Here is a 26,284-nt window from a genome sequence, read left to right as displayed (position 1 = left end):
CCCGATAACCCACCGGTTCCCAGGGAGGAGGCACAAGGGGAAGGGGGATGTAAAGTCTTGGAGGAAGCTTCCTTCCCAACTTGTAAACAGCCCCTGGAAAACCAGGAACCGGAAACAAAATCTCCTGCCCCTGAGAGCCTGCCTCCCAAGGAGCAGAGGGGGGGTAGGAGAAACAAAGGACCCAAACAGACCCACTTTGTGGAGGAGGTACAGGTCTTCCAATTTGAGGGAGAGGGATCCTCAGAAGATCCTGGGAAAAGGATCTTCTCCTTCAGAGATGGGGGAACTCCTCCCAAGGAAAAATGGGTCCCAAGGGATGCCAATTCAGACTGGGGAGATGTGGAGACTGAGCTACCACCGCCCATCATCTCATCCCAGAACCGACAATACCAAAATCCCATGGGTCAAACCCATCCTGATGACTGCCTCCAAAAAGAGGGGGGCGGCCCAGAACCCGAAACCATTTCCAGTTGCCAACTTTTTCTTTCAGATTCCCCAGGCTCTCCACAGAATTCTGCCCAATCTCTTCGCTAGCAATGTCCAAAACCAGAAGGTTAGCCCACCAGTTGTCCAAAAATGTGCATTATCTGTGCCCCCTTGAGGAGAAAGAGGGAAGATATTATTCCCTGGTACAAGTACAGGGGCAGGGTACAATTCCGGCACTGGTGGACACTGGATCCCAAGCTACCCTTCTGTCCAAAAGGGCCTTTGATGAACTAAATGCAGGAAGGGGGGAGAATTACCGTATTCCTCTCACCTCACTTCCTGGACAACTGCAGAACTTTGACGGGAAGGAAATTCCTGTCGAGGGGACTGCAGATTTGGACATCAAAATTGGGCGACACAAGGTGAAACACCCGGTCATAGTAGTGACTCCAAAGGGCACCCCTTGTTTACTAGGGAATGACCTCCTGAGAAGGTTGTCACCCCTAATAGATTGCGTAAACAAGGTCCTCTGGACCCAGACTAGCCGACCAATAAAATTAAAACAGAGTGTCAACCATGTTAAATTAAACGGCACCTGCCACATGGTTGAACAAAAATCTGACCAAGTAGAATTTCACTTCCAGAACAACCAAATTCCAGACGTGACAGTAATAGTAGTAGGACAACAGACTGGTGGTGGGGGGTCCTCTCTATTTCTGAAAATCAACCTTCCTTCCAGTTTAAGGTGGTATTCCACACTGGAAGGAAACACTCTGAAATTCTTTACCAATCCACAATCAGACACTCCCACTCCTATAGTCCAGAAAGATGTGAAATCAGCTCAGAGCCTGGCTGATATTCAGCAATTTGGAGATCAGTTGTTCATCCCTGTTCAGGTAAATAATGGGAAGGACTCTGTTCTCGCTCGAGTGTGTGTGAACAACGGTAAGAGCTTCATCAGCGAAGCCATGTTCCGCCAACTCCCAAAAGATCCAGCCATTCCCACATTCAAACTGATAGACAAATGGTAAATGGACCTGGAAGCACCTAATTCCAAACATCTCCTGCCAAGCAGGTGTATGCTCAAAATCTCCATTGGCAACAAGATCATAGTCCATAATTGTTGGGTCGTGCGAGACGTCACTGCCGCCTTTTACTTAGGCAGTGACATTCTCAATCGCTTTGCCATTAGTTTGGACCTAATAAACTTCAAAGCTTGGTCCCGGTTAGCGGATAATCCCATGGGCTTTGATGATCCAGAAAAAGCATTTAGGTCAGCTCAATTGCTACCTTATGCAGTTGAAATTCAGATCAAAGAGGAAGTCACCATCCCAGAAAGGACCCAACAATTCTCCCTGGAAGTGAAAGTTAAAAGAGGACAAAAATTGAAAAACCCTGATGCTTATATACATCTAAATGCTTCTCTCCAACAGCAAGGGTTGGGGATAAACCCAACACCATTAGTCAACATAGAACATGACACCATTCCAATAGAGGTGGATAACAGCGACTTAAAGAGCATTACTCTAGCCGCAGACACCATTATTGGAATGGCGGTTGATGACCGACATTTCTCCATTGACTTAGGGAATTAACTGATAGGACCAATCCCCAAGGACTGTTTTGACAGTGACAGTGAGGACAATACAACACCAGACAGGATCTTCATCCGGCATGGGGGGAACTTCCTGGTGTACACCTCCTGCCCTTATGGTAAGGAAGATGTGACGTGTGACTTCAGGAGGAATGAGGTGATTTTTCAGGTCCATGAAGGCTGCCTTTCCCACCTGAGGCCTCCAGTCCAAATCAGCACTCTGACCAGGGACTTCTCCACCCAGCTGGAGGAGGCCGCTGAGATAGCCAAGCCAGAAGTCTTTCCAGGCTTCAGGCAGATGGTGGAAGAAAGAGTCAACCTAGCTGATGCCTGTGTGACTCTGGAACAGAAGCAAAAGTTGAAACAAGTTTTCTTGGATTTCCAAGATCTCTTTGCGGTAGACTCATATGACTGTGGTCGCACCGACATCCACACAACAACAATTCCCACGGACCCTGGAATGACTCCAGTGTTTGTGAAGCAATATCGCTTGCCTCTCGCATCCATGGAGTCCCTTACTGAAATAATTAAGAACCTTGAGTCCCGGGGAATAATATGTCCAGTACACAGCACCTTCAATAATCCGGTGCTGGGAATATTGAAGCCAAACGGCCAGTGGAGACTCTGCGCCGACCTTAGGGAGCTCAACAAACGGGCCCATACTTCCCGATGGCCTCTGCCCTACATTGACCAAGGGCTGGCCCAGATTCAGGGGTCACAGGTATTCACAGCAATAGACCTGACCAATGGATACTGGACCGTGCCTGTCAGTAGGGAGGACCAATACAAACTGTCTTTTACCTTTGGGGGCCAGCAGTACACATGGACCCGGACTCCCTTCGGATACCTCAACTCTGGCAATGAATTCAACATTTTCCTACATAAGGCCATGCCCGACCTGGGTGGGAGGGGTAACCTGGCTTATGTAGATGATGTCCTCATCAAAAGTTCATCTGTGGAGGAACACATAGCGGAGATCCGTTATGTTCTGACACAGTTGAGGGCCGCCGGAGCAAAACTTTCCTTTCAGAAAGCACAGTGGTGTAGAACCCGTGTTAATTTCTTGGGGCATGAGATTACTGCTCAGGGTCTCTGTCCCCAAGAAAAGAAAGTGGAAGCACTCCGGAAACTGAAGGATCCCACAACTCTGCGGGAACTAAGGAGCCCCCTGGGACTGACTAATTACAGCAGAAAGTTCATTAAGGGCTACGCAGAGATCACTAGACCCCTGATTCATCTCCTGAAGGGGGGGTCAAGTGGGAATGGGGTCCAGAACAATCCAAGGCAGTAAGACAACTCAAGAGAAGCTTCTCACAAGCGCCTTGCCTAGCTTACCCTGTCAGAAACAAGGAGTTCTTCCTGGAGACAGGGTTCTCTAATACGTGCTTGACGGCAGTATTATACCAAAAGCATGACACGGTCAATAAAGTAATCTCCTATGCAAGCAAAACTTTATCCTCTGTGAAGGAAAAATTCAACGATTGTGAGAAGGCACTCCTGGCAACGGTGTGGGCATTGAAGAATTACCGCCCGTTTATCCAGGGGGAACACATCACAGTGGAGACTCCACACCAGCCTCTGCAATATCTCCAAAGTGACAGAATCCGGGCCGGAAATGTGAGTAATTCCCGAATTACTTCCTGGATTCTGTCAATGCAAGGCTTTCCTGTGGAGGTCAGATATGGCCAAAACAAGAAGAGTCCCCTCGCGCAAGGTCTGGCTGATTTGCATGATTGTGCCAGAGAAAACTGTCTTGAGGACGAAAGTCAAAAAATCAAGGACAACATGGAGGCATACCTCAATTCCCCACACAAAGTCTTTGAAGAGGACTAGTGTGAGGGAATGCCCACTGTCTATGTGGATGGATGCTCTTACCATGTTGACAACAACGGGGAGAAAGAACTGGTGGCCGGCGTAGGGAATGCATGGGTGAATGAGTCCCCAGAACCCTCCGCTGGATACAAAATTGGTCCCCGAAGTAGTCAGTAGAGTTGATGGCTGTGCATCAGGCCATCCTCACTGCTGTCCAACATCAACTCCACGAACTGGTCATAATCACAGATTCAGATTATGTATGTTAATTGGAAAACCAGAGGCATGTTATGTGCTAATAACCAACCCCTGAAACATGGGAAGTTAATCCAAAATATTGATGATCTGGTCACATCGAATGGGATGACCATCTACTGGAAAAAGATCAAGGGTCATTCCAAAGTAGTGGGACCAGACAAAACAGGAAATGACTTAGCTGATCAGCTGGCCAAAACCGGGGCCATCCAAGGGGATCTAATAGAAATAGAGTCCCTGTTGGGGGAAATCCAGGTCACTGCTATCACTAGGTCCCAGACAAATGCTCAAAATGATCTTTCAACTGCACAATGGAGTAAGGAGACCCCTGATGCTGATTTGATTACAGCTCAGAAGGGTGATCCAATAATTGGTAAGTTTTACCAACACATTGAACTTTCCCCTGACGGATACCGATTACATTGGGAAGGAGGACCTAAGAGTGTTGATGAAATGTCCAAAAAGGTTCCGAATCTAAGACGGTTTGTTGGTAAGGAAATTCCAAGCTGGCCATGATCAGTGGGTGGTCCCTACCTCATTCCGAAGCCTAATGTTAAGTCACGCCCATGATGCAGCCACCGCCGGTCATAGGGGGTTTCACACAACACTGGACATTTTAAGAGAGGTTGCATACTGGCCACACATGGGGCAAGACCTTGACCAATACTTGAAGGGGTGTCTTGTGTGTGCACAATTTCAGCCATCATCCCTCACACACCGTGCACCTCTCCAAAAGAGGGGGATGACACTGCCATGGTCAGATTTGCAAATCGACTTTGTAGGCCCTGTAATTCGCTCGTCTAGAGGAAACAAGTACATGTTGACCGTTACAGCTTGTTTACCAAGTGGGTGGAATGTCTCCCGGCCCCAAACTGCAAGGCAGAAACAGCAGCTGCCCTGATGATTAACCACATCTTTCCCGTTTTGGTCTACCTCAAAGCATTGAGTCAGACAGGGGTAGCCACTTCACCAGTGAAGTAATGACAACGATGAGGGAGATACTGGGGGTCAAAAGGAAGTTACATATTGCTTACCGGCCAGCTTCCTCTGGGGAAGTAGAACGCTACAACCGAACCATTGTGAGCATCTTAATAAAGTTTGTGGCAGATTCTGGGCCAAGTTGGGATATCCAATTACCTCTGGTCCTAATGGCCATCAGATCTACCCCTTCATCTGCAACTAAAATGTCACCATTTGAGTTGATGACCGGACGCAAGATGGTGCTTCCCCAGCATCTGCTCTACAGGATCCAAGAGCAGACACTGATAAATGCCTCCACAACTCATGAGTATGTGGAGAATTTAAGGAAACACCTTCAGCATGCTTTTGCCTATGCTCAGCGGAATCTGGAAAGATCAGCTGATAGCATGAAAACCCACTACGACCTGAATACCACCAGGAAGGAATATACTGTGGGGGACCGGGTCTATCTATACAATTTCCAAAGGAACCAGGCCAAGCAGCGAAAATGTTTGCCTACATGGAAGGGACCGTTTGAAATTATAGACAAAATCTCCCCTGTGGCCTACAAGATCTGCATCCCAAAAGGCAGTTTGGCGGAAGGGGAAGACAAGTGGGTACATATTAATCAGCTGAAGTGTTGCCATCCCAGGCACACTCTGCAACAACTGGAGGAATCCACTGGAATCCCAGAGGGGGCCGCTGCAGAGTAATTCAGTTCCAACCCTAAAATATTCCACATATAGCATATAAAATTTTGTGATTCTTGTATATATATATGTTCTTGACTCCTAATTTAAAAAAGAAAATGTATATGTTCATATCTCCTGATTTATAAAATGTATATGTTCGCCACACCATTAATAGTGGTGGAAAAATGTCTAGGAATGTGTATTGCCGCTTTGCTTTATCATCCTAGGAGAGATGAAACCATGGAGACTGACCACGGAAGGCGACCTGGGGACCGGGAGCGAAGATCCGAGGGGCCCGGGGTACCGCCCAATCCTCCCATCAAGACCAGCAAGGAGAACGGATTGATCGACTGGAGGGAGGAAAAGATGCTGAACTGTGCCATCTACGGAATTGGAGGAAGAGGAGGCGAACATCCCAGATCTTGCGAGTTCCATCAGTGAAAGATCAGAATGGCCATCGCAAGAGGGGGGCTTTTGGGATGTCTTTACCCATGCATCCAAGCCCTACCATAAAACTGTGCAGTACTGGCATGGAAAACCTCATGATGGCCAGAACTCCCCAGAGAGTGCACAGGGAAAACATGAAGAATAGGCTGCCACCCATTTTTGCCTATGTTGTGAGCACAGGAGGGCACCGCCTAAAACCACCATTGGGCTGCACACACAGTAGCCTGAAACCATTGGGAATGGCAATGCTGATTGCCAAAAGCAACCCAGAACTGTGGGGAATTCATTTTCTTAATGTCAAAAATGGATGCAATACCGGTACTCACCACTATCAGAAAGCCGGCGTTTTACAACCACCAGACCTTTGTGTAAAACTGAACAGAGGAACCCAAACCAGGCCAAGGAAAGACTTGCTAAGAGGTGGCACAATGTAAAACTATATTCTGAAATGACTTGAAGGAAGTAATTATTTAATGTATATATAAAAAAATAGCTGCATTTAAGTTGGATTTGAATGTAGAAAACTGGGAACAAAAGTGACATTTAGCTGAATTCTGCCTGACAACTACCCCCGACAGGAGAAACCTGCTCAGTCACTCTTCCCAGGCCTAGCTGCATCCTGCTTCCCCACCAAAAGGAGATGACAACTCTCTGATTAGATTAGGGGAGGGGCACCTACAGAACTTTGGGCAGAGACACAGAACAATGCACTGTCCTGGACTCAGGCAAATGTTATATTTGGGGGGGGTCGTAAAATAGCTTACTCTTGGGAGAAACTGGGAGGGGCAGTGCCTCTGCTAGCAGCTGAGCCTGGGGGAAGTGGATAAACCAGTTATTCCACCCTGTGATGTGGGAAGCCACACCCCTTTTTGACCAGGGCATAATTTGAAAAAGATAGATAACTCATAGTGCGGACTGGTCAAAATTATATAATTAATACCATTATTCTTGTGATTTTTCCGTGCACATTTTAAAAGGTGTTAGGACCCTGTGGGATGTTCTTGGGGATAGTAGCGGAAAAAAGGTTGTTGCTCCAAATGTATGCATGTTAAAAATCTGACACTTTATCATCTGAAACCCATATCCCTGGTGCACATTTGTGTAAAATCTGGAAAGGTTTAGAGGTCGCTATCTGGATGAAAAGGGGAGAATTCGGTCATCAGTGGACACGACATCGTACAAAGACAGGGATCGGATGGTTTGGTGCTACAGAAAATATGTTAACTGGACCAATAATATTAGAAAAATGGTACATAGATAAATATGTATTTGGATCAGAAATAGATTTGTGTGCAATTTGACAAGGGGAGGTTCCTCTGACCATAAAACCTACAGCATCACTCTGACACTCCATTTCTTTCCCCAATCATGGGAGAGGGGAGAACTTGGCCAATGATAAGTGAGAGGGGCAGGCTTAGCTAGGCCCAGGCACACACCCATTTTCAAAACACATAAAAAGGGCCACTGAAACCCAGGTGGGGAATTCACTTTCGACTTTCTTGCGGGACGCTTGGCCGGGAGACTCCAGACTTCAAATCCATCAACCTCCAGAGACCAGAGATCCAGAGAGACCAGAAATCCAGACAGACCAGAGATCCAGGGAGACCAGAACTGTGCAGTGCTGAGAGCAGAACCAGAGACCAGACCGCTGTTCAGAACCACCCACCGGAAGTCCCGTCCAACCTGACCAGATCTTGACGGCTTATTTCAAAAATATAGTGTGAGTACTCACTGTGCCAAAACCAATCTCTTAGTTTAAAATAATCTTATCCAAACTATTTTAGCCTATTAGAACTGCCTTCTAGAATCGTGTCATTCTGTCATCTGTAAAACTGAAAACTGTCATCTGTCATCCTGAGCTTTAAAATTTCAAATCCGAAAAACTACTTTCACAAAATCGTCCATATGTCTGGAACCGTTTGTGCTAGGAACAAGATTTAACTTTCATCTTAAAGCTAAGATTCTAGGCTTTCCAATTAACCTTATAGTGCCTGCGTAATTACGCTCGACGCGCTCGAGTAAATTTGCCGCGATTTGACATTTTGCACAATTTCAGCAACGTGTAAAAATCAGCAGCTTCTTGCTTTCCTTTGCTAAAATTCGTTTTAACCTGCTGGTTACACATAGATTGCTAAAGTGAGCCTGAACTAATATAAACTAGATATCACCCACCCTGAAACCTCTAGAAGGAATTAAGAGCATTTTTAGCGCATTTTTGCACTTCATTGTCATCACATTCAAAGCATTTTGGGCCTGTGTTTCAAACCTCTACCTGTTTTCCTCTAAGCTTGCTGGGGGGAACTGCATTTCATATTGCATTTTGTTGGGATTCTTGAAGACTGTGTGCTCTCCTTCCATTTCTTACATTGCATGGGGGGGAATGAATTGTCAAGGAAAAGAAAGTGATTACATTGTCTTTTGTTGAAGCCATATCAAGTTATTTTCTGTACTGCATTTCATTCATCATTGCGTTTCCTTGAACCATAGAAAGCATTCTTTCCCACCTTATTCTTCTGTTCCTATTCATAAGTTACCTCTTGCTGATTACTGCTCATATTCACAAGTGTAATATCCACTATCAATTTATTTATAGAAGTGTGATATATATATATATATATATATATATATATATATATATATATATATATATATATATATTGTTTACATTTTCAAATAAACCTTTTAATTTGCAAAACAAACCTACTTCTTGGCTTAGTGGGGTCAGGGGGATTCTAAGAGGGGGGTGTTATACAAGGGTTGTCATCCAGAGTACTGAACTGGACATAAAAATACATCAATAAGGGTTTTCCTCAGCATCCCAGACTAGGCATTGACTTAGCTGTTGTGTTGATTGAATATCGCTTACAGTCTTGGACTGCCGCCTCCATGTCCGTATCAGTGTCGGTTTGTTGGCATCTCAATCTTTCACAGGTTTCCCCCCTTCTCACCTGTCTGTGTTCTTTCTTCGATGGAGTCTTCCTGCGTACAGTGCAGGCCTTTTACAAACCAGTGCGAGAGTCCTCAGGATCCAGCGTACGTTCAGTGTCCGAGTCCTGGATCGTTCAGAAAGCCCGGGAAGTCCTGGAAACAACGAAGCGTACACTCGGCAGCGAGTATTCGGAGGTCTGGGATGAAGTGAAGGCAAGGAAAGGAAAGGATGTGAAGGTAACAAATGGGGACCAGGAACCAGGAACCAGGAAACAAAAAGTAACGAGAGCGAACTACAACAGCACACGTCTAGCCACAGTAAGCGGTAGCATTGACACGCGCAGAGCCGCAGGGGTGTGTCTGCTTTATAGAATGTGATGTGTGCGACGCGGAAACTGGTACACAGCGTTCCACGTTTGGTGGCCATATTGGGAGTACAGCTGAGTGCAAGCCTCTATGGGTCAGGGACCAGGAAGTCCAGAAGGGACGAGTCCGATGGTACATGGCAGGAACAAGGTATCTTACTGACATCAGAGTCATCATGTAATACCGCAATACATCTAATCAAAAAGGGGAAATGGGGGTAATGGCGTTTAATTGAAGACCTTCACCCAATTAGCCAGATTGTAGAGGCAGAGTTCCCTCTAGTTCCAACTCCTGTGACAAGTTTATGTAATATACCTGTGGAGGCACACTATTTCACTGTGATTGACTTGGAAAACGTGTTTTTCTCAATCCCATTGCATAAAGACTTGCAATATCTGACGTTATTTATGTTCACACAGACTCGCCTGAAAAGCACTCGTTTACCCCAAGGGTACTGTGAGTCTCCATCAATTTTCAATAGGGTCCTGCAGGATGGACTTAAGCAATATTGATTTAGAAAGTGCTGTGTTATTATGTAGATGACATATTGGTCTGTAGAACCAGAGATGAAAAGTGCAGACGCGATGCTGTTCAGCTACTGATTATTCTTGCTGACAAAGGATATACGGTTGACAGAGAGAAGTCACAGTACTGTCAACAAGAAGTGTTGTACATTGGCAAGTTAATCTTGCATGAAGGAAAAAAGGTTACTTCTGAAAGATCTGAGGTTATTTTGAAAACAGTAAAGCCACAGATGATAAAGCACATTCAGAGATTTTTGGGGCTTTGTAACTATGTGAGGGCATGGGTCTTTGATTAAAATTCATACGTAAGGCCCTTATTGCAAGCTCTCAAAATAGTACAGGCAACTCAGGAAAACATTTTTGGGCTGAGGAAATGGAAGACAGATTTGATGAACTGAAAAAAGCAATTACTACTGCTCCAATTCTAGGGATTCCTAATTATGCTGAGGAATTCTTTTTGTGATTTCGGACACAGATGTTACTGTTATGACAGCAGTCCTCACGCAGAGAACCACCTTGGGGTACAAGCCCCTTGCATATTACAGTGGGATTCTGGACCCAGTAATGAAGGGTCATTATCCGTGCGAACAGTCTTTGGCTGCCACCGCGTTCGCCATTGAGAAGGCTGCCAGCGTAGTAATGGGATGTTCCATGACGTTATTTGTTGAACATGCATTATTTGCCATTTTGGAGAATCCTAAGGGTACTTTAACTTCTCAAAGGGATTTTTGCTTATGAAGTGGTCATATCCAATCCGGCGATTAAAATAGTTCAATGCAGAATAGTAAATCCTGCCATGTTTGTAGCTGAACCACTGGCAGAAGATGAGCATGCACATGATTGTTTGATCTATGAAGAGCTCTTTGATGAGATTCCAAGAGTAAAAGAAAATCCATTGGCAGCTGGTGTCATGATCTCTGCTTCCAAAAGATCAGGACTTGCCCGACTCCCGTGGAAGCAGACCCATAACCCCGTTTCCGAGTGCCAGCCAGTCCCAATTGGGACCTTTTGGACCCTGTCCTGGCGCCAGTGGCACCAGGCTCATAAAGATGCCCAGTCCCAGCGCTGGAAGCGCCGGGCTCATAATGCTTGGGTGGACTTACCTGCAGCAGACCATGCTGCTTACTTACCTGCCAGTTGAACCCCTGATCCTCTTCTGTTTGGGACTACTTTTCCTGTTGGGTGGGGCAGGAGCCACTCCCTAGGTTCAGAACACTGGAACTCTTCTGGAAAGCAGGAACTCTTTTCTTACCTAGGCGTGGCTGTGGAAGGAGACACCTAAGCACTACAGGAGGCTATTTAAACCACACCCGATGGATGAATCTTGCTTTGCGTTATTCTGCATTCTCTGCAGCAGAACGCTCATCGTGTCTTCTGCTTCTGATCCTGGGCCTAAGGGAACAAAGGCTTACCATCCTGGAATCCAGTCTTCAGCAGCACCTGTAAAGACAGTCTTCAGCAGCACCTGTAAAGACAAAGAAAGAACAGGTTAGCACTACGGTCTTCAGTGGCAGCGCATCTCTTACCTGGTCCATCGGCTGTCACCAACGCCTCGCGCTGCATTCCGGCATCTGAAAGACAAAGGCTTACCTACTCTTTGCATGCTCCGGAGGTCTTCGCACTGCATTCCGGCATCTGAAAGACAAAAGCTTACCAGCTCTTCGCACGCTCCGGAGGCCTTCGGCGCTGCATCCCGCATCTGAAAGACAAAAGAAGGTGCGTTTAAAGACATTGGGCAACTTTATTACTCACGTGCCATTACTCCTTCCCACGCCGAATCCAGTGGGTATTCCAGCACCCTTCAGCTTCTCTAAAGCTCCGAACTTGTACCTGCAAGATAAAAGGGACAGTTAGTGCGCATCGTGAAGCAGGCTACAAGCGCTTACTTACGTGCTTCCAGGCGCTTCTATTCCTCATGCGGGTTCGATCCTCAACTCTCATCAGCCCGCCATCCGCCATCGCCGGAACCCTGCAAAACAAGAGATATCATTACAAAAGACTTTTAAGACATTTGAAGTGCCCAGAACTTACCGTTCGTGCACTTAACGACGGACAGCAGTCCTCTGAGGTCAAGAGGCCTGCACCCTTATCCAGTGAAGAAACTGGTTACGGCACCCTGCCCCGAGGCAGATGGAGAGCTCGGCGTTCACTTACCTAAGGTGAGGGTGTTAACCTTTGGGGTTCTACAGGAGGAGAGAAAGGGAAGAGGCCAATAACCCCAGTTCATTAATCCCATATTTTCTATCTGCAGACATCTTACTCTTCGAGTCAGACATACAGTGCACAGAGGTCCAGCCCAAAGAGCCAACCGTGTGTTACACATCACCTTTGAAGATATGGCATTCACCCAGTCAAGACCGGCGCCTCTGCGGGAATCAGGTGAGCGTTACAGCTGGGGAGATTCTTTTTATTTACGGTTCTTCAAGAATCGATCAAAATGATGGACAGAGATATACAGGTGCGCTGTGGTAAAACACATGGCCAATGCGGTGTTTCAAGTGTTGGTAAGCGAACGGCTGCCATCTCATTTTTCGGCACAGGCCACAGAATTGATGCTGCTGATTGTTGCACTCGAGAATCAAGCAGGTCAAGAAGTAACGGTGTACAGTGACTCCACCTATGTTACGTCGATGGTGCATGCACGGCTAGTGCACTGGAAAATGAGGGGCTATCTCAGAGCGGATGGCACTATAGTGCAACATGCAGCCCTATTGGACAGGCTTACAAAAGCACTACAGCTCCCAGTAACCATTGCAGTCATCAAATGTGCAGCTCACACTAATAGATCAGATTTTATATTATGAGGATATCAAAAAGCAGAAGAGGAAGCTAAACGAGTTGCATATTCAGAAGACATTATGACATTAGATACACCAAATGTGAATGAAAGCATGGGGGTGATGAGTGTGTCTGAGTGTTATAACAATTTGTCCAGAATTCAATTGATAGAGATCCAGGGGGAAGCAACCCAAGACGAGAAGAACTTTTGGACACGGAGAGGGTGGTAAACCAGTGATGCCTGTAGCCTTATTAAGGGTGGCGTTGTACCAGCTGCACTACCCTGCACACACACCTAGAGAGAACCTCGCTGCAACTATTGCAGAGGATTGGTTCGTTCCAAATTTGGTAGAGCATGTTGCACTCTATGTAGCGAATTGCATTGTTTGTCAAATGTTTACTGCTGGGCATAAATTGTGCACAATCAGAGGAGTTATTCCTAGACCTAGTGGCCACTTTCAGCATTTGCATATTGACTATGTCGACATGCTGCAAGCATGTAATGGATATAGATATATGATTGTAGTGGCATGTCCTTTCCCGAGGTGGATTGAGGCTGGACCGTGTACTCACCCACACTCCTTCTGTGCAGCTAAACATTTAGTACAAGAAGTGTTTTCAGATGGGGAATATGTGAAATATTAAGATCAGATAATGGCCCTCATTTTGTTAAACAGTCTTTGAGAAAATAAGCTTGTTGCTTGGCATAAAGCACAGATTCTCATTGGCTTATCACCCGCAAGCAATTTGTGTCTGTGAGAGGCTCAACAGCTTGCTTAAAGAAAGAATAGCCAAATTGAAACTTTCATTGAAAAAAGGATGGTTACATTGCCTTCCATTGGCATTATGCGCATAGAGAAATCAACCAGGGTCAGACCACCATCTTACCCCGCACGAAATAGTGACAGGGAGGTGGATGAGAACACATCTCACACCTCCGGCTAGGTTTAGAAGTGATGTCCAGTCTACCACAGAACTGTTAGGAAAGGAGTTACGTGATTATCTTATTTGTATGACTTCAATTATCTCTGTCATTTTAGATCAGCTCATGCGAAAAGGGTGTGGGGCAGCACAGAATACAGAAGGAGATGCTTCAACAAGTGGAATTAAACAACTTTGTCCTCCCAAGCTTTTCCCCGGAGATGAGGTCCTAATCCACAATCACACTCGAAAGTGGCACGAACCTCGCTTTAACTGCCCTTTCATTGTAGAGGACCTCACGCCGTCTGCAGTCAAGGTGCAAGGCAGATGTGCTTGGACTTTTCTAGGTGACGTAAAGATCTCGGCTGCAGAACCCTCTACACACCCACACCCATCGGAAGCAAGCATCGGGGAACTACCACAGCAAATGCAGACTAGATCTATGGTGAGGAAGAAGGACGCAAAAGCTGTTGAATAATGAGAAAGCGTTTATTGGACTGTGTCTTAGTTTGGGACACTCTTTTCAGTAAATAAAAAGGAGTTAAGGGAAGTTTTGTACTCTTTCGCCACAGGAGTTGGTAACTTTTGGACTGAGGCATGCTTAAGCCTTGAGTGAAAAGAAAAGGATATGCCAGATCTGGAGTTTATTTTCGACAATTGGAAAAGAGAGCAGTATCCAGATTCATTTCTTACTGAATTCCTGTTTAGAGGCACTTATGGTGGTGGCTGAGGACACCGTTTCGGGATCGGTGCAGTTTTTGTGTTTGTACTGCGCGCATATCCTGCACTTGTGGGGAGAACTACTAGCATCTGTGTGTTCTTGCAAGATCCTAAAAATGGTCCGATCATAAGGAGATTGCTCATAGCAATTGTTGAGCAAATTCTCCAGCTTCCTGATTTCAGCGGGGAAAACACAAATGCCCCTATCACCGGATAATGCACACAAACCAGACAGTTTAGTCTTCTATTACCTGATTGAAGAGTGCCCGTATCTTGTTGGAAGACGGACCAATGTTAGAACATTCCTAAGAGACCCGATGAACAATGCAGCGCTTAATGACATTTTAAGAGACATAATAAATCAGGTGAACGGGTACTCTGAGAGAACATTGAGAACTGAATGAGACTTTCTTTCGAGGGACAGATCCGAGATCCATTTGGAAAAAGAACTCTTGTTTCATACTGAAAGAAAATCATTATGCCATCTGGTGAGAGGCCAATTCATGGCATTAATTGGGAATTCGTGTTCATCATCCAGTAAGCAGCCTGTTTATACTGATATTGCTTTCACTCACAGTGCGTACGTCTTATTATATAGATGTAATGTAACAAGAACTCCTGAGAATCTTCCTGAACAGAAGGAAGGTACAAACATGGCAACTACTAGGCAGCCGAGACCTTATATGATTATTCATACTTTAGAGATACACACGAGAGCACCTGGCCCTGTGATGAACAAGCCTGGGTTACCTTTTAGAAGAAAATCATGTATAGAGATTATGCAAGACATTTTGATGCCTAAAATCTATGTTGATAGAATGAAACTCCTGGAACTTTCTCCTACACAAGTAGTACATTCAAAAACGCCAAGTCCACTGACAAATGTTTCGGTAATTAGTTCAGTAAGAAGGAATTATGCTGACATGCTTAATGGAATGATAATAGAAACTCATAAGAGAAATATAAGATCTAGGAGAAGTGCAAGGGAGAATGATCAGGAGTTGAATGATTACCTGGATAGTACAGCACATTTGGGGAATAACATATGGTATCAGCGTATGAAGGAAGTTGGAAGGAGGACCTTGGAGGAGGAATGCTTTGTATGTGCACTCCTGCTGGATAGCTTGGCGAAGTCTAAAATCTTCATAACAATTGAAATAGATGTCCAGACAGAACATTGTCTATCACACATAGCACTCTGCCTGACAAGAGGCCATTTCATGGGTCGAGATACCTATCTCAAATGAGCAACTGAATGGACAGATCCAGATGAAGATGACTATGTGCAAGACACGAAGACAAGAGGCAGAGCTCATACCAAGAATCACGTGATCAGATATGAGAAGTCTGGAGTAAAAGGAGCTGGAACCAGCTGGGAAGTAAACAAGAAACTTGAGAGTCCAGGAAAATCTGCAGAAGAAGTCCGTAGATGGAAAAACAGAGGCCAGATGGAATTTTGGGGATCAGTATTATCACTAGATGGCTGGGAAGAAGGAGTGGTCATCTGCAGAGCCTGGGTGGTCATTGGTTGTTATAAACCAGCCATTGACATTGTGCAGAATGGATGCAAACCACTATGGCCGAGACTTGCTAAGCTACTGACCTGGGTCGAAGACAGAGGAGGACCCTTGCAGATAGTGCCTTTGGAAAGTGCAAAATTGTGCTTTGGAAATAACGGCACAAGAAAAGTTGGAGAGAACAGAACTGTGGTCGAATTGTTTATGTACCAGGAATGAAACTTGTAACAGCAGTGAACATGGATCACTATTGGGCTTGTTGATCCAAAGCATATATGAAGCTGCCAACAGATTTGGGAGAAAGATGCTCACTGGTGAATGTTCATGTTCCAGAGTTGGTGATTCCTAAAAGTGACCTAAACACCAGTGAATTTCCGAAAGCAGATGCATACTTAAGAAAGAAGAGATATGCTGAACTTCTGAATCGAGTAAAGAGAGAAGACTATTTCTCAGAAAAGTCGATAGAAGCTTTTGATGCTATTCATCAGTCTTCACGTTGATCTTTATGCTGAGAATCCAGGTTGGAGCAAATACCAAATGGCTGCAGATTACCAGATGGGAATTGCTGCAAACGATCAATACAACCGTAAAGGGATTCAATGCTATCAGAGAGAAGCTGAGAGCCATGCGATTGATGACTCTCCAGAACTGATGTGTCCTAGACATGATCACAGCTATGGATGGAGGTGTTTGTGCAAAAATTGGTGAATCATGTTGCACATTCAGACCTTCTCATGACCACGAAAATGGAACCTTGACGTAGGCCATAGGAATGCTAACAAAGCTACATGTCCAGATGGTAGACGAAGCTGAGGACATTGCTGATGGACAGTTGGTTCGGATCACTCTTTTCTTGGATTCCACAATGGATTGCGGATATGTTCAAGTTCCTTGGAGCCCTGATAGTTTTGGTGTTGCTTGGATTCTGTGTAATCAAGATAATAATTACACAATGCAAGAAGACAGCAAAGAAAGCCATGGGGATGAAAATCATGATTGATGTTGAATCAGGATGGAAGGCCAAAGACTTGACAGATGAATAAATCAGAGATTTTGTGAAAGCCAGTATACATGCACCTGAGGGAACAAAATTCCTGTATCCTAAGAACCACTTGAAGTATGTGGGAAGCTGGATCTGCTGCAGTCCAAGCAGGCAGTGCATGCCTATGACCTGGAACAAAGATGAGCACGTGAAATCAGCAGGATGCCTAAAGGGAGTCATTAAGATATGGATCCCAAAGAAGCATTTCTTCAGACAAGGATGTCTAGGAGTGAAGGATGATGGGAGAGCAGTCAATCAATCGACCCAAGAAGGGAGTGTAGAGGTGCAGCCAAGTACCCCCACCTCAACCACTTTGCCCTTATTGCCTATATGTTGGGAGCCAGAGTGTGAGGCAAGTGTGGTACCAGTAAGAATACCAGTATTAAAGAGAATCCTGGAAGCAAGGTTCCCATTGAGGTAAACATACCTGCAAAAGATACGATATGATGGCCATTCGAATTAAATCCCGGAAGAAGCAGAGCAAATGAATGGCCAAGATGAATGGTGACATCATGGAGAATCGAGCTGACGTGCATAGAAGAGATGTTGAGAAAGGCAAACAGACGGAGTATTCTTGAGGCTAGCTAAGTAGTGAATAAGTTGTGGCATGTGCCAACATATACATAAATGTATAAAGAATAAAGGATGAATGTTTCCACTACGTGTTAAAGCAGAATTGGACTAGAAAAAGGACGGCCTCATTTTCAGTGTCTCGCAGTAAAGAAAACAAATGAATTAAAAGTGAATCTCAGAAAGGCGAGGTTGGATGAGCCATGAAGCCAAGCCAAGAAAGTCAGGGTTTTATCAGGCTGGAGTGAGCAGGCATTGGATTTAAATCGTGTGAAAGAACAAAACTCCTGTTCAAAAGGCATGAACCAAACAAGGAAAACGTCAGAGGTCTATTAAAAAATATTATTTTAATACACAAGAAGCTCAAAATCATGGTCTACAGTCACGTGGACAGATGAAGTTGGATGGATGAGATGGTCACACCTACGCATGAGGGCAGAGCGTGCCTTCAATCCCCTGAATTCTCCAGAGCTAAGAACACTCCCAGGCACAAGTTCAAAGTCTTAATTGTCAGCGGACCACTGAGGTCATGATGGTGGATATGTTAATTGGTGGGAAGCTCTGTTTTAACAAGCTCACCAGAATCTGGAAGTCCAATCTGTGTGCTGCTAACGTAGGTGGAAAGGTACTGACAAGGGTTAGAGTGCCAGCCAATTGTAGGGTACCACATAATTAGGGGGTCCTATAGTTGAGTAGCCAATGGGATGTCATGTATTTAGTGACGATCCTAGTGGCCATTTCTGAAGGGAAGGCTTAGTTGCCCCACCTGATGTTAAGAAACCTATCACTTTCACTCATTGTCCCATACCAGTATAGAGTGTATACTTAAATAGTTCCTTAGAAACAATCACTTTCTTCAATAGGTTTTAGAAGTTAGCCATGTAGTATGACGTTAGTAATACGAAGGTTGAACGTCACCTATGACGATTTTTTGCTATATAAGATTGTTTTTTTAAAATGCATTGAGAGATTTGCTTTGCGACTTCGGATGATGCCCGTTGTACTCCCTGTTTTAGATAATTGATATTAAAACAGTTATTCTATTGCCAACTACCTGAGTCTTTCCGATTATTGATGTATGAATAAACATTGCATCCCCACCCATCTCAAGGGTATTGCTACTCATCTTAAAGGGCTGGAGGTCACCCAGTTCAGAATCAAGCCTAGCTACATGCGAATAACATTAAATCTATAGATAGGGATCCAGAGAGACTTATAGAATGTATTGAATACAAATCAAGTCCTTTTTATCAATACACAAACAAATTGTAAGTTATAAGTCATCCCTTTGTTTTGTCAATAATAAACTATGAAACAGACTTCTAAGAAAGGAAAAGCATCTCACCAAACCACTATTTAAAAGTGGCAGGCTGCTTGGAATTAAATATGTATATCATGTCATACAGTACATTTAACTGCAACCTCTCCTAAACCATACCCATCATCTATAAACAAACTTACACCTAGGTGTTATTCTTTTTTCCTTTTCCTACCCCGACAGGCAGCTGATATCAACAGGTGGGTGAAGGTAGAGGTTGCAGAGGAGATGTGGATAAGAGGTAGCTTTGAGCATTGCCTCATTTTATGTCAGAGAAAGAAAAGGGGATGGGGATAGCATCATTTTATTAACTGTTTGCCAGAGAAAATAACAACCAATTCAGGTTGGAGCCATTAAGGCCGGCTAGGATCCGGGCACACTCCAATTGGTTTGAGTAGTTGGTGGTGCTAAATGCTGCCAAGAGAACAAGAATGACTAGAGCATTGACACAGCTGACATCCACTGCATTACAGAGATTGATCAGCTAGGGTTCCACAGGCATTTCTGTCCTGTGCCCTGACCAGAATACAGGACATAGAGGATAATATGATTTTCAAAATGCCTTTAAAGTTGTTCACAAATAGGGTAATCTAGGGAGGTTGGCGGGCAAAGGGATGGTTGGAAATAGTTTGATAAGTGAACGCGTCTGTATTGAACAGGCTGGGTTTCTTCAGGAGGAGGACGCACATCACTTTTTGGAGAGCCGGGACTGTGACCACATTGATGTGTGGTCCTGAATATTTCACACATATACTGCTTGCAAGAGTGCCATGTTGGCAAAGAGGAAAGTGAGTGCTTGCTGCCACCACTGCAGAGCATTCTGAGAACACCAACCTTCCAAGCCGAACACTTCTTACATGAGCAGGAAACATACTTATCTACCAGGACCAGGTTGCAGCATGGACTAATACTCACATAGATTCTAAGTGCGGCCGGAGTGTTTCTTGTGTCTGTGGCATTGTGTGTGGCAAGTCGTTTTTGTATTTCCTTGTCGGTCGGAAGTGTACAGAATTGGAGCCTGTGACTTTAATTGCGTAATATTGAAACCTTGCGACGGTAAGTAATATACATGCTGATAATGACATTGTATCCGTGGAATTATTTAATGAGCAGGAATATCCTATTCCATTCTTACCCCTGGGTCGACACTCTCGGCCCCTAGAAACACCACTATCACCTATATTTACTGAGGTTCAAATTGAAAATGCTACTCACAATGAAATTGTGGACGAGTCTTTCATCTCTGTTTGTCCATTAAGGACCCGTAGAAGGAAACGAAAGTTAAGGTTGATGAACAAACCCAGTGTACTGAACAAACCTAAAGTGGTCCTCACTGAAAGGGGTAACAGATACAATACAGCATAGCCCACAGTGGGACGCTGTTCCTGGCCCAGTAGGGGGACATAAAGAAACTAGATATCAAGGAGACGGGACAGTCAGAGAAGTGTATTTGCAGGGACCTTTAGATAGATGGCTCCCACCTGGCCCTGAACAGCCAATGATGCCACCTTAGATGTCGAATACAGGAACTGTAACATCCATGAGTGGCACTGCAGGTGGGCCGCTTCCATTCCTTCCTAATAGTCAGACACACTTTAATACTCATTTTCAGGCCCCTCCAGCTATAGCAAAATATTTCCATACTCCAGACCAGACTTATATGAATGATTTAGTGTTGCCCACACAAGCAACAATACCTAATAACGTGGCTCATGTAAACAAATCTCCTGATCAATATTTTTGGGCAACACAACACAATATGATTCGGGAGGCTTTTCACCATTTGGGAAGTGGGTTAAACTAGAGGAATTCAATCCGAGAACTAAGAGTCTTTTTTTAAATTGCACATTTCTATTGGACCTATGGCGAAAAATACCTCGCCTGTCACCAATAAACTCTGAGGATTTTCTCCATATTGAATTACCAGAAATTGACAGCCCAACTAACCGGGCACTTATAGAATGTATAAACCTGATTGTAGTTGCCCTTTTATGCTTGTGTATAACAGAGCTAAACAATATGGGTTTTCAATTCACTGTGTGTAGGAAATACACGATTAAGATGATGGAGAATTCATAGTATGCTGGCCCAAAATGTATTTGTCAGAGAGTTCCAGTTTGCAGGCTTCATTAGCTAGAAGTAGGGAGGTAATTGGTCAAAATAAGGACATGGTGCATTGGATTCCTGACACTTTGAGTATAAAAGGTCATTAGCACCCTGGTGAGGGGAGCCAGCCAATCAGGTGGCTAGGAATGTGGCTGAAACCTACAATCTCAACCCATGTTCTAAGCCGCCTGACAGCTGGTTCCCCCTGCAGCCATCTTGCCCCCACTTTCCGTCCCTCTTTTTTGTTTTTTAACACTTTCCCACCTCCACTTACCTTATTTCTGTGGCAGCTGCCGCAGCCGCTCCTTCTTCTCGTCTCCCCCTGGCTGCCATGGAAAGGGAAGAGGGGCTACGCACAGAGCCCCGCCTTCCCTTTCCATGGTGGCCATCTTGGAAAAGTATTTTCATTTCGTTCAACAGTACGTGCACTGTGTCCCATTGAAAAAAGGAAAATACTTATTTTCTTGGCAACCCGGGGTGCTAATAGCCTTAACCCCTGTTCCAAGTGCTAGAAAGGGGACGGGGGAACAGCTAACAGCCCTTGTTATCTGCCCTTGCTTTGCTCAGGTTGATAACTTGGGCTGCCTGGCCGTTACCCCCCTGTTCCAGCCTTTGGAACGGGGGATTAACACCATATTGAATTCCCAAAAGAGGAAAAGTATCAAGTGGATTAATTGGAACACTAAATGTCATAGATCATTTCTGACTCATCCGCAGGGTCATTCATACATCGTTACCAGTGATATCTCTCACATGGGCAATTAATTAATTTAATGACGGTGGATATCATTTTCTATATCGACCAGCCAGGCAGAAAGCCAAAGGTCGACCGACTGGTGGCCTTGCCATCGGAGCCTGTGTACAATTTCAGTTAAAGCCCTTTTTAGTGGGACATTTTAATCCTGCCAGCTCTTCTCTATGACTCAAAACATATGAAAACATGCATATTGATTGTAAAAATCTACGATCCTCTGGATGGCATTCCCACGTAAAAGGTTGAGAAAACTATTCATAATTTGCTATCACGCTGGGTGGAGGATTGTCCAGGGGGGAATGTGGTTTTGGCAGGGGCATCCAACTTTTATGTCCATCTGCCAACTCAAATTGGAGATGATCTAAATTAAATTTAGTGAAAACAAGGCCGTCCGAAAGATAGTTTGATTGGAGTAAAATAATAAATTCCTATGATTTTAATTGTTTGAACAACAAGGGACAGGCACCACATATGCAAATCATGACCTGGCCTAATAGTCAAGCGTCTTCTTGCTTGGACTATATCCTTATTGTAGTCGAATTCTGGGCTAGTTGTAGTAATATGGAAATACATCAAATGGAGGTGAGTGACCATGCTATTCTCAAGTGGTCACACTTATTATCTAATCCTCGTAAATTGATTCATACACATACTACGGTTACTCTTAATACCCAGGGAAATCGAATTATATGGACAGAAGTTAACTTAAATAGATTGACCAGGTTCATAAATGCAAATTGTTTGTCCCTTTATAAAATGGCTGGAAAGCAATAGTTGAGCTATTAGAGGGATGATGTGTTCTCTTGGAAAGCAACTGGGTTTGAACCATAAGTTCGGTAATAGAAATAGTATGCACAAGAGCCCATTTGATATAATAATACATCAGACAAAAAGGGCTTATCGACGGTCTAAAGCCCAGATTAAAAAGAACAGTTTGATAGCCATTGAGGATAAAACAACACAACTACTCAAAACAAGAATTGGCTCAGAACCCATAATTATTCTATAACCAATGCCAATTGGAAATTGTTACATCAACTAAGAAGTAATGATAATAAGAAACTCTGGGCAATGATTTGAATCTTTACTGTGGGACTAACATCCCAGGAACAGAATTCAATATCGGAAGCTGTTTGGATAAAAGCAATTACTGAATTATACTATGAACCCGAAGTTATGATCCCTGAAATTGAAACATGGCATTCGCTTTTGAAGGGGGACCTTGTTTTTGATATTAGCAACCTTCATGACATCATAAAAAAAGTAAAGCGCTCCAGGGCACCTGGCCCTGATGGTGTCGCTAATGTCATAATCAAGGCTAATCTTATTTTCTGGGCATATATTTTGGAGCAACAATTTCTAGACATCATGGCAACAGAGGTCATCCCATCTAGCTGACGGGAATCCATCCTAATCCAAGTTTTTAGGAAAGGCAAGGTAGATGATCCCACAAATGATATGTTACTTGCCTTGATGGACACCAGCCAAAAGATCTTTTCTACATTGTTCTTAAAACATCTTAATGAATGGGCTGAGGGAAAGAGTCTGGTACACCAGCATCGGACTGGATTCCAAAAAAAGGCCCTGGCACTATTTATAACATCTGTGCCTTCCATTATGCCATGGCTGAGACCACTGGTCATTGACCAAAGAAACATTATCTTTGCTTTGTAGACTTTTCCACAGCTTTTGATTCGGTCTCTTGCCAGTTATTATGGGAAAAACTGAGCCATTGGGGAATTGATGCTTGCTTGCTATATTTACTTAAGGCATTCTATTTGGACAGATCGGTTGTTGTACGTATAAATAAAGAAGGTCGGATAACACAACACATAACTACTAATAAAGGTCTTAAGCAGGGGTGTGTGCTTGCACCGCTGCTTTTCTATTTGTAAATTTCAGACCTGGACTTAGCTCTTGTAACTGCTCGTAATTTCCCTCCATCAGTTGGGGGTGAGCCAGTAGCGTGGCTAGGCTACGCGGACAATACCAGCCTGCTGGATCACAGCGCCATTGGATTGCAGCACTCAATAGATGCTTTATCTTATACAAAACTAAAAAATCTCAGAATCAATATATCTAAAACAAATGTTGTAATCATTGGAGGTAGACCTAGAAAGAACATTTCCTTTAGATGGACGATCAATCAGAAACCACTGGAAGTGGTAGAACAATGTATGTACTTAGGGGTGCCAATGGAATAATGCCTTGGATGTGATTTCTGTAGTGATATTGTCACACCCAGTGTACTGAGGAAATGGTTAATTATAAAAATAAGTTCATTAGCAATAAAGGTGGTTACAACATAGAAGGACTCATTGACATCTGCAGGACGAGTATAGTTCCAGCATTTTGTATGGACCTACGGTTCTTCCTGAATCTGAAATAAGGTGGTTCAAAAAGCTGGCCGGAAAACTTCTTTGTTCCATACTCAGAGTACCATCATCGGTTCCTGTGGGAGCACTAAGATCAGAGCTTGGCCTATAGTCTTTGAGATGTTTATGGCTACTGTCACATTGTAATTCTTTACCTTTTCTATATTCTCCCCAATTGATGATATAACTATTATTAGGATTAATTGCAAAACAATACCATTGTGAACAAACTAACAATTTCCTCTCTGACCTCTGGGATACCGTGACAAATGACCCGAGTAATCAACGGTTAACTATGGAGCATCTGATCTCCAACACATTGATTATGTTAAAGGGAAAAACGAAGGCTTGTGATGTGGGAAATAACCTGAATATACTCCATAGTAAGAAAAACTGTACAGCACTCAAGACTTACATCCAGACTTACCATGTAAATATCTTACTAAGATGTGTTGTAGACAACTAAGAAGATCTATCACCTATATGAGGTATAACATCCTTCCTACATTGAAGTATAGTTGGACTGGGATATTATATGAGGGTAGAAGGTGCTGACTATGTAAATCATTACTAGAAACTACTCGACACGTTCTTTCCTCTTGTCCCAAACTAAATAGTGCATTCTCGAAGGGCTACCTAGCGATTACTCCATCAATTGAATTCATAGAGACAGATCAATTTTGGAGTAGTCTTTACGGAGCCGAATCCATAGTGATCACAGCAGCAGCCTTTTATATTTGGAAGAAAGCATTATTTTTTATTCAATCATTCTCTAAACCCGTGATAGTTTAGGGTTTATTACACAGTACAATTTACGCACTTTGTTTTAACTTGCAATATTTTAACAAAGTGAATTTATATAATAATGAATTTGAGTATTAATGTTGTAAATGTATGTATTATGTTTTAATATTGAGGTATTTATTGGTATATAATGAAATGTAACAATATATTGTTTAATGTGTCTTTTTTCTAAAGTGTTTCTGGTATAACTGGCTGCACTAATAAAAATAAAATACAAAAGATTCTAAGGAGATAGTAGAAATGAGCCAGACTTGTTTCACAGGGTCAAATAGTTATCCTCCACCAGAAATAAGGGCAGAGAGTACCCTGGTCTCTGCCCACAAACATAACCTTTTCTCCTCTTAGCCTTTGACAGAGAGCCCAGCAGGTTTGATAAATCCCATGAAGAGACACTTGAGAGCACCGACTGATACAAAATGGCACCTGACACAGGCTGATGTCACTGTCCTACAGCTCTCTGGCTACTCCCCCACCATCTGAGCTCTCTGCACTTCAACCTGTATTCTTTATACATTTCCTTTAGCCTGACTTGTCTGCTCACCCACTCTCTGCCTGATTTCTCTTACTCTACTCCCTAATAGCTTAAGTGAGTATACACATTTATACCGTCCAACGTTTATACAGTGTGTACTTGACCCTCTTATTTCTGTCCACCCTCGGGTAACAGGATATTTACACAAGCAGAACAACAGCTTTGAGGATTGAGAATCTGATTGAGGATTCAATCAGCAATTGACGTGTATGGTCTGCTTTCTTCTTGAGGTCTACTGGAATGCTATTCCAGATCACCAGAATACTGCCCACAACATCCTACACTTCAGAAGACCCTACCCTTCAAATAATATATATGCTGATCCCTCCACTCAACATCAGTGGTAACAGTGTACTGAACAAATTAGTGGAACTGTGGTCTCGGCAGGGGAGAGAGTAGGCGGAAGCATAGTGCAACATGTGACAAGGTGTTGCAGCCGGGACATTGCAATAGTCTAGGTGACTAGTACCTAAGGCTCCTATTACAACTCTGGAACTAAAACATGCTACCACAAGCTACCCCGTGTTTTCTGCTTAATTGCCTGTAAACGCCTTCCTGAGCAGTTGAATAACTTACCCAACTTTATACTCCAACATATTCTTGAGCCAAACTGTATTCAAAGTCATTTTTGTTTTTAAGAAAATACATCTTTTTATTACAAAACTCTAAAACATTCTTAAAAGACATTGCATATGTTACATATCACAGTCTAAAGTGAAATAAGCGCAATTGTGCAAAATGGGGTTAATTGAAAGTGGCAAGAAATTGTGCAAATGAACAAAATACACTACAATGTTCAACCACTGCTCAAACATTGGTCCCAGGGAGTGGCATAGTCTGTCC

Source organism: Ambystoma mexicanum, chromosome 10 (assembly GCF_040938575.1).
Source record: "Ambystoma mexicanum isolate Mex_15411 chromosome 10, UKY_AmexF1_1, whole genome shotgun sequence".
NCBI classification, from domain to species: Eukaryota; Metazoa; Chordata; class Amphibia; order Caudata; family Ambystomatidae; genus Ambystoma; species Ambystoma mexicanum.
Note: the sequence above shows the minus strand (reverse complement) of the source record.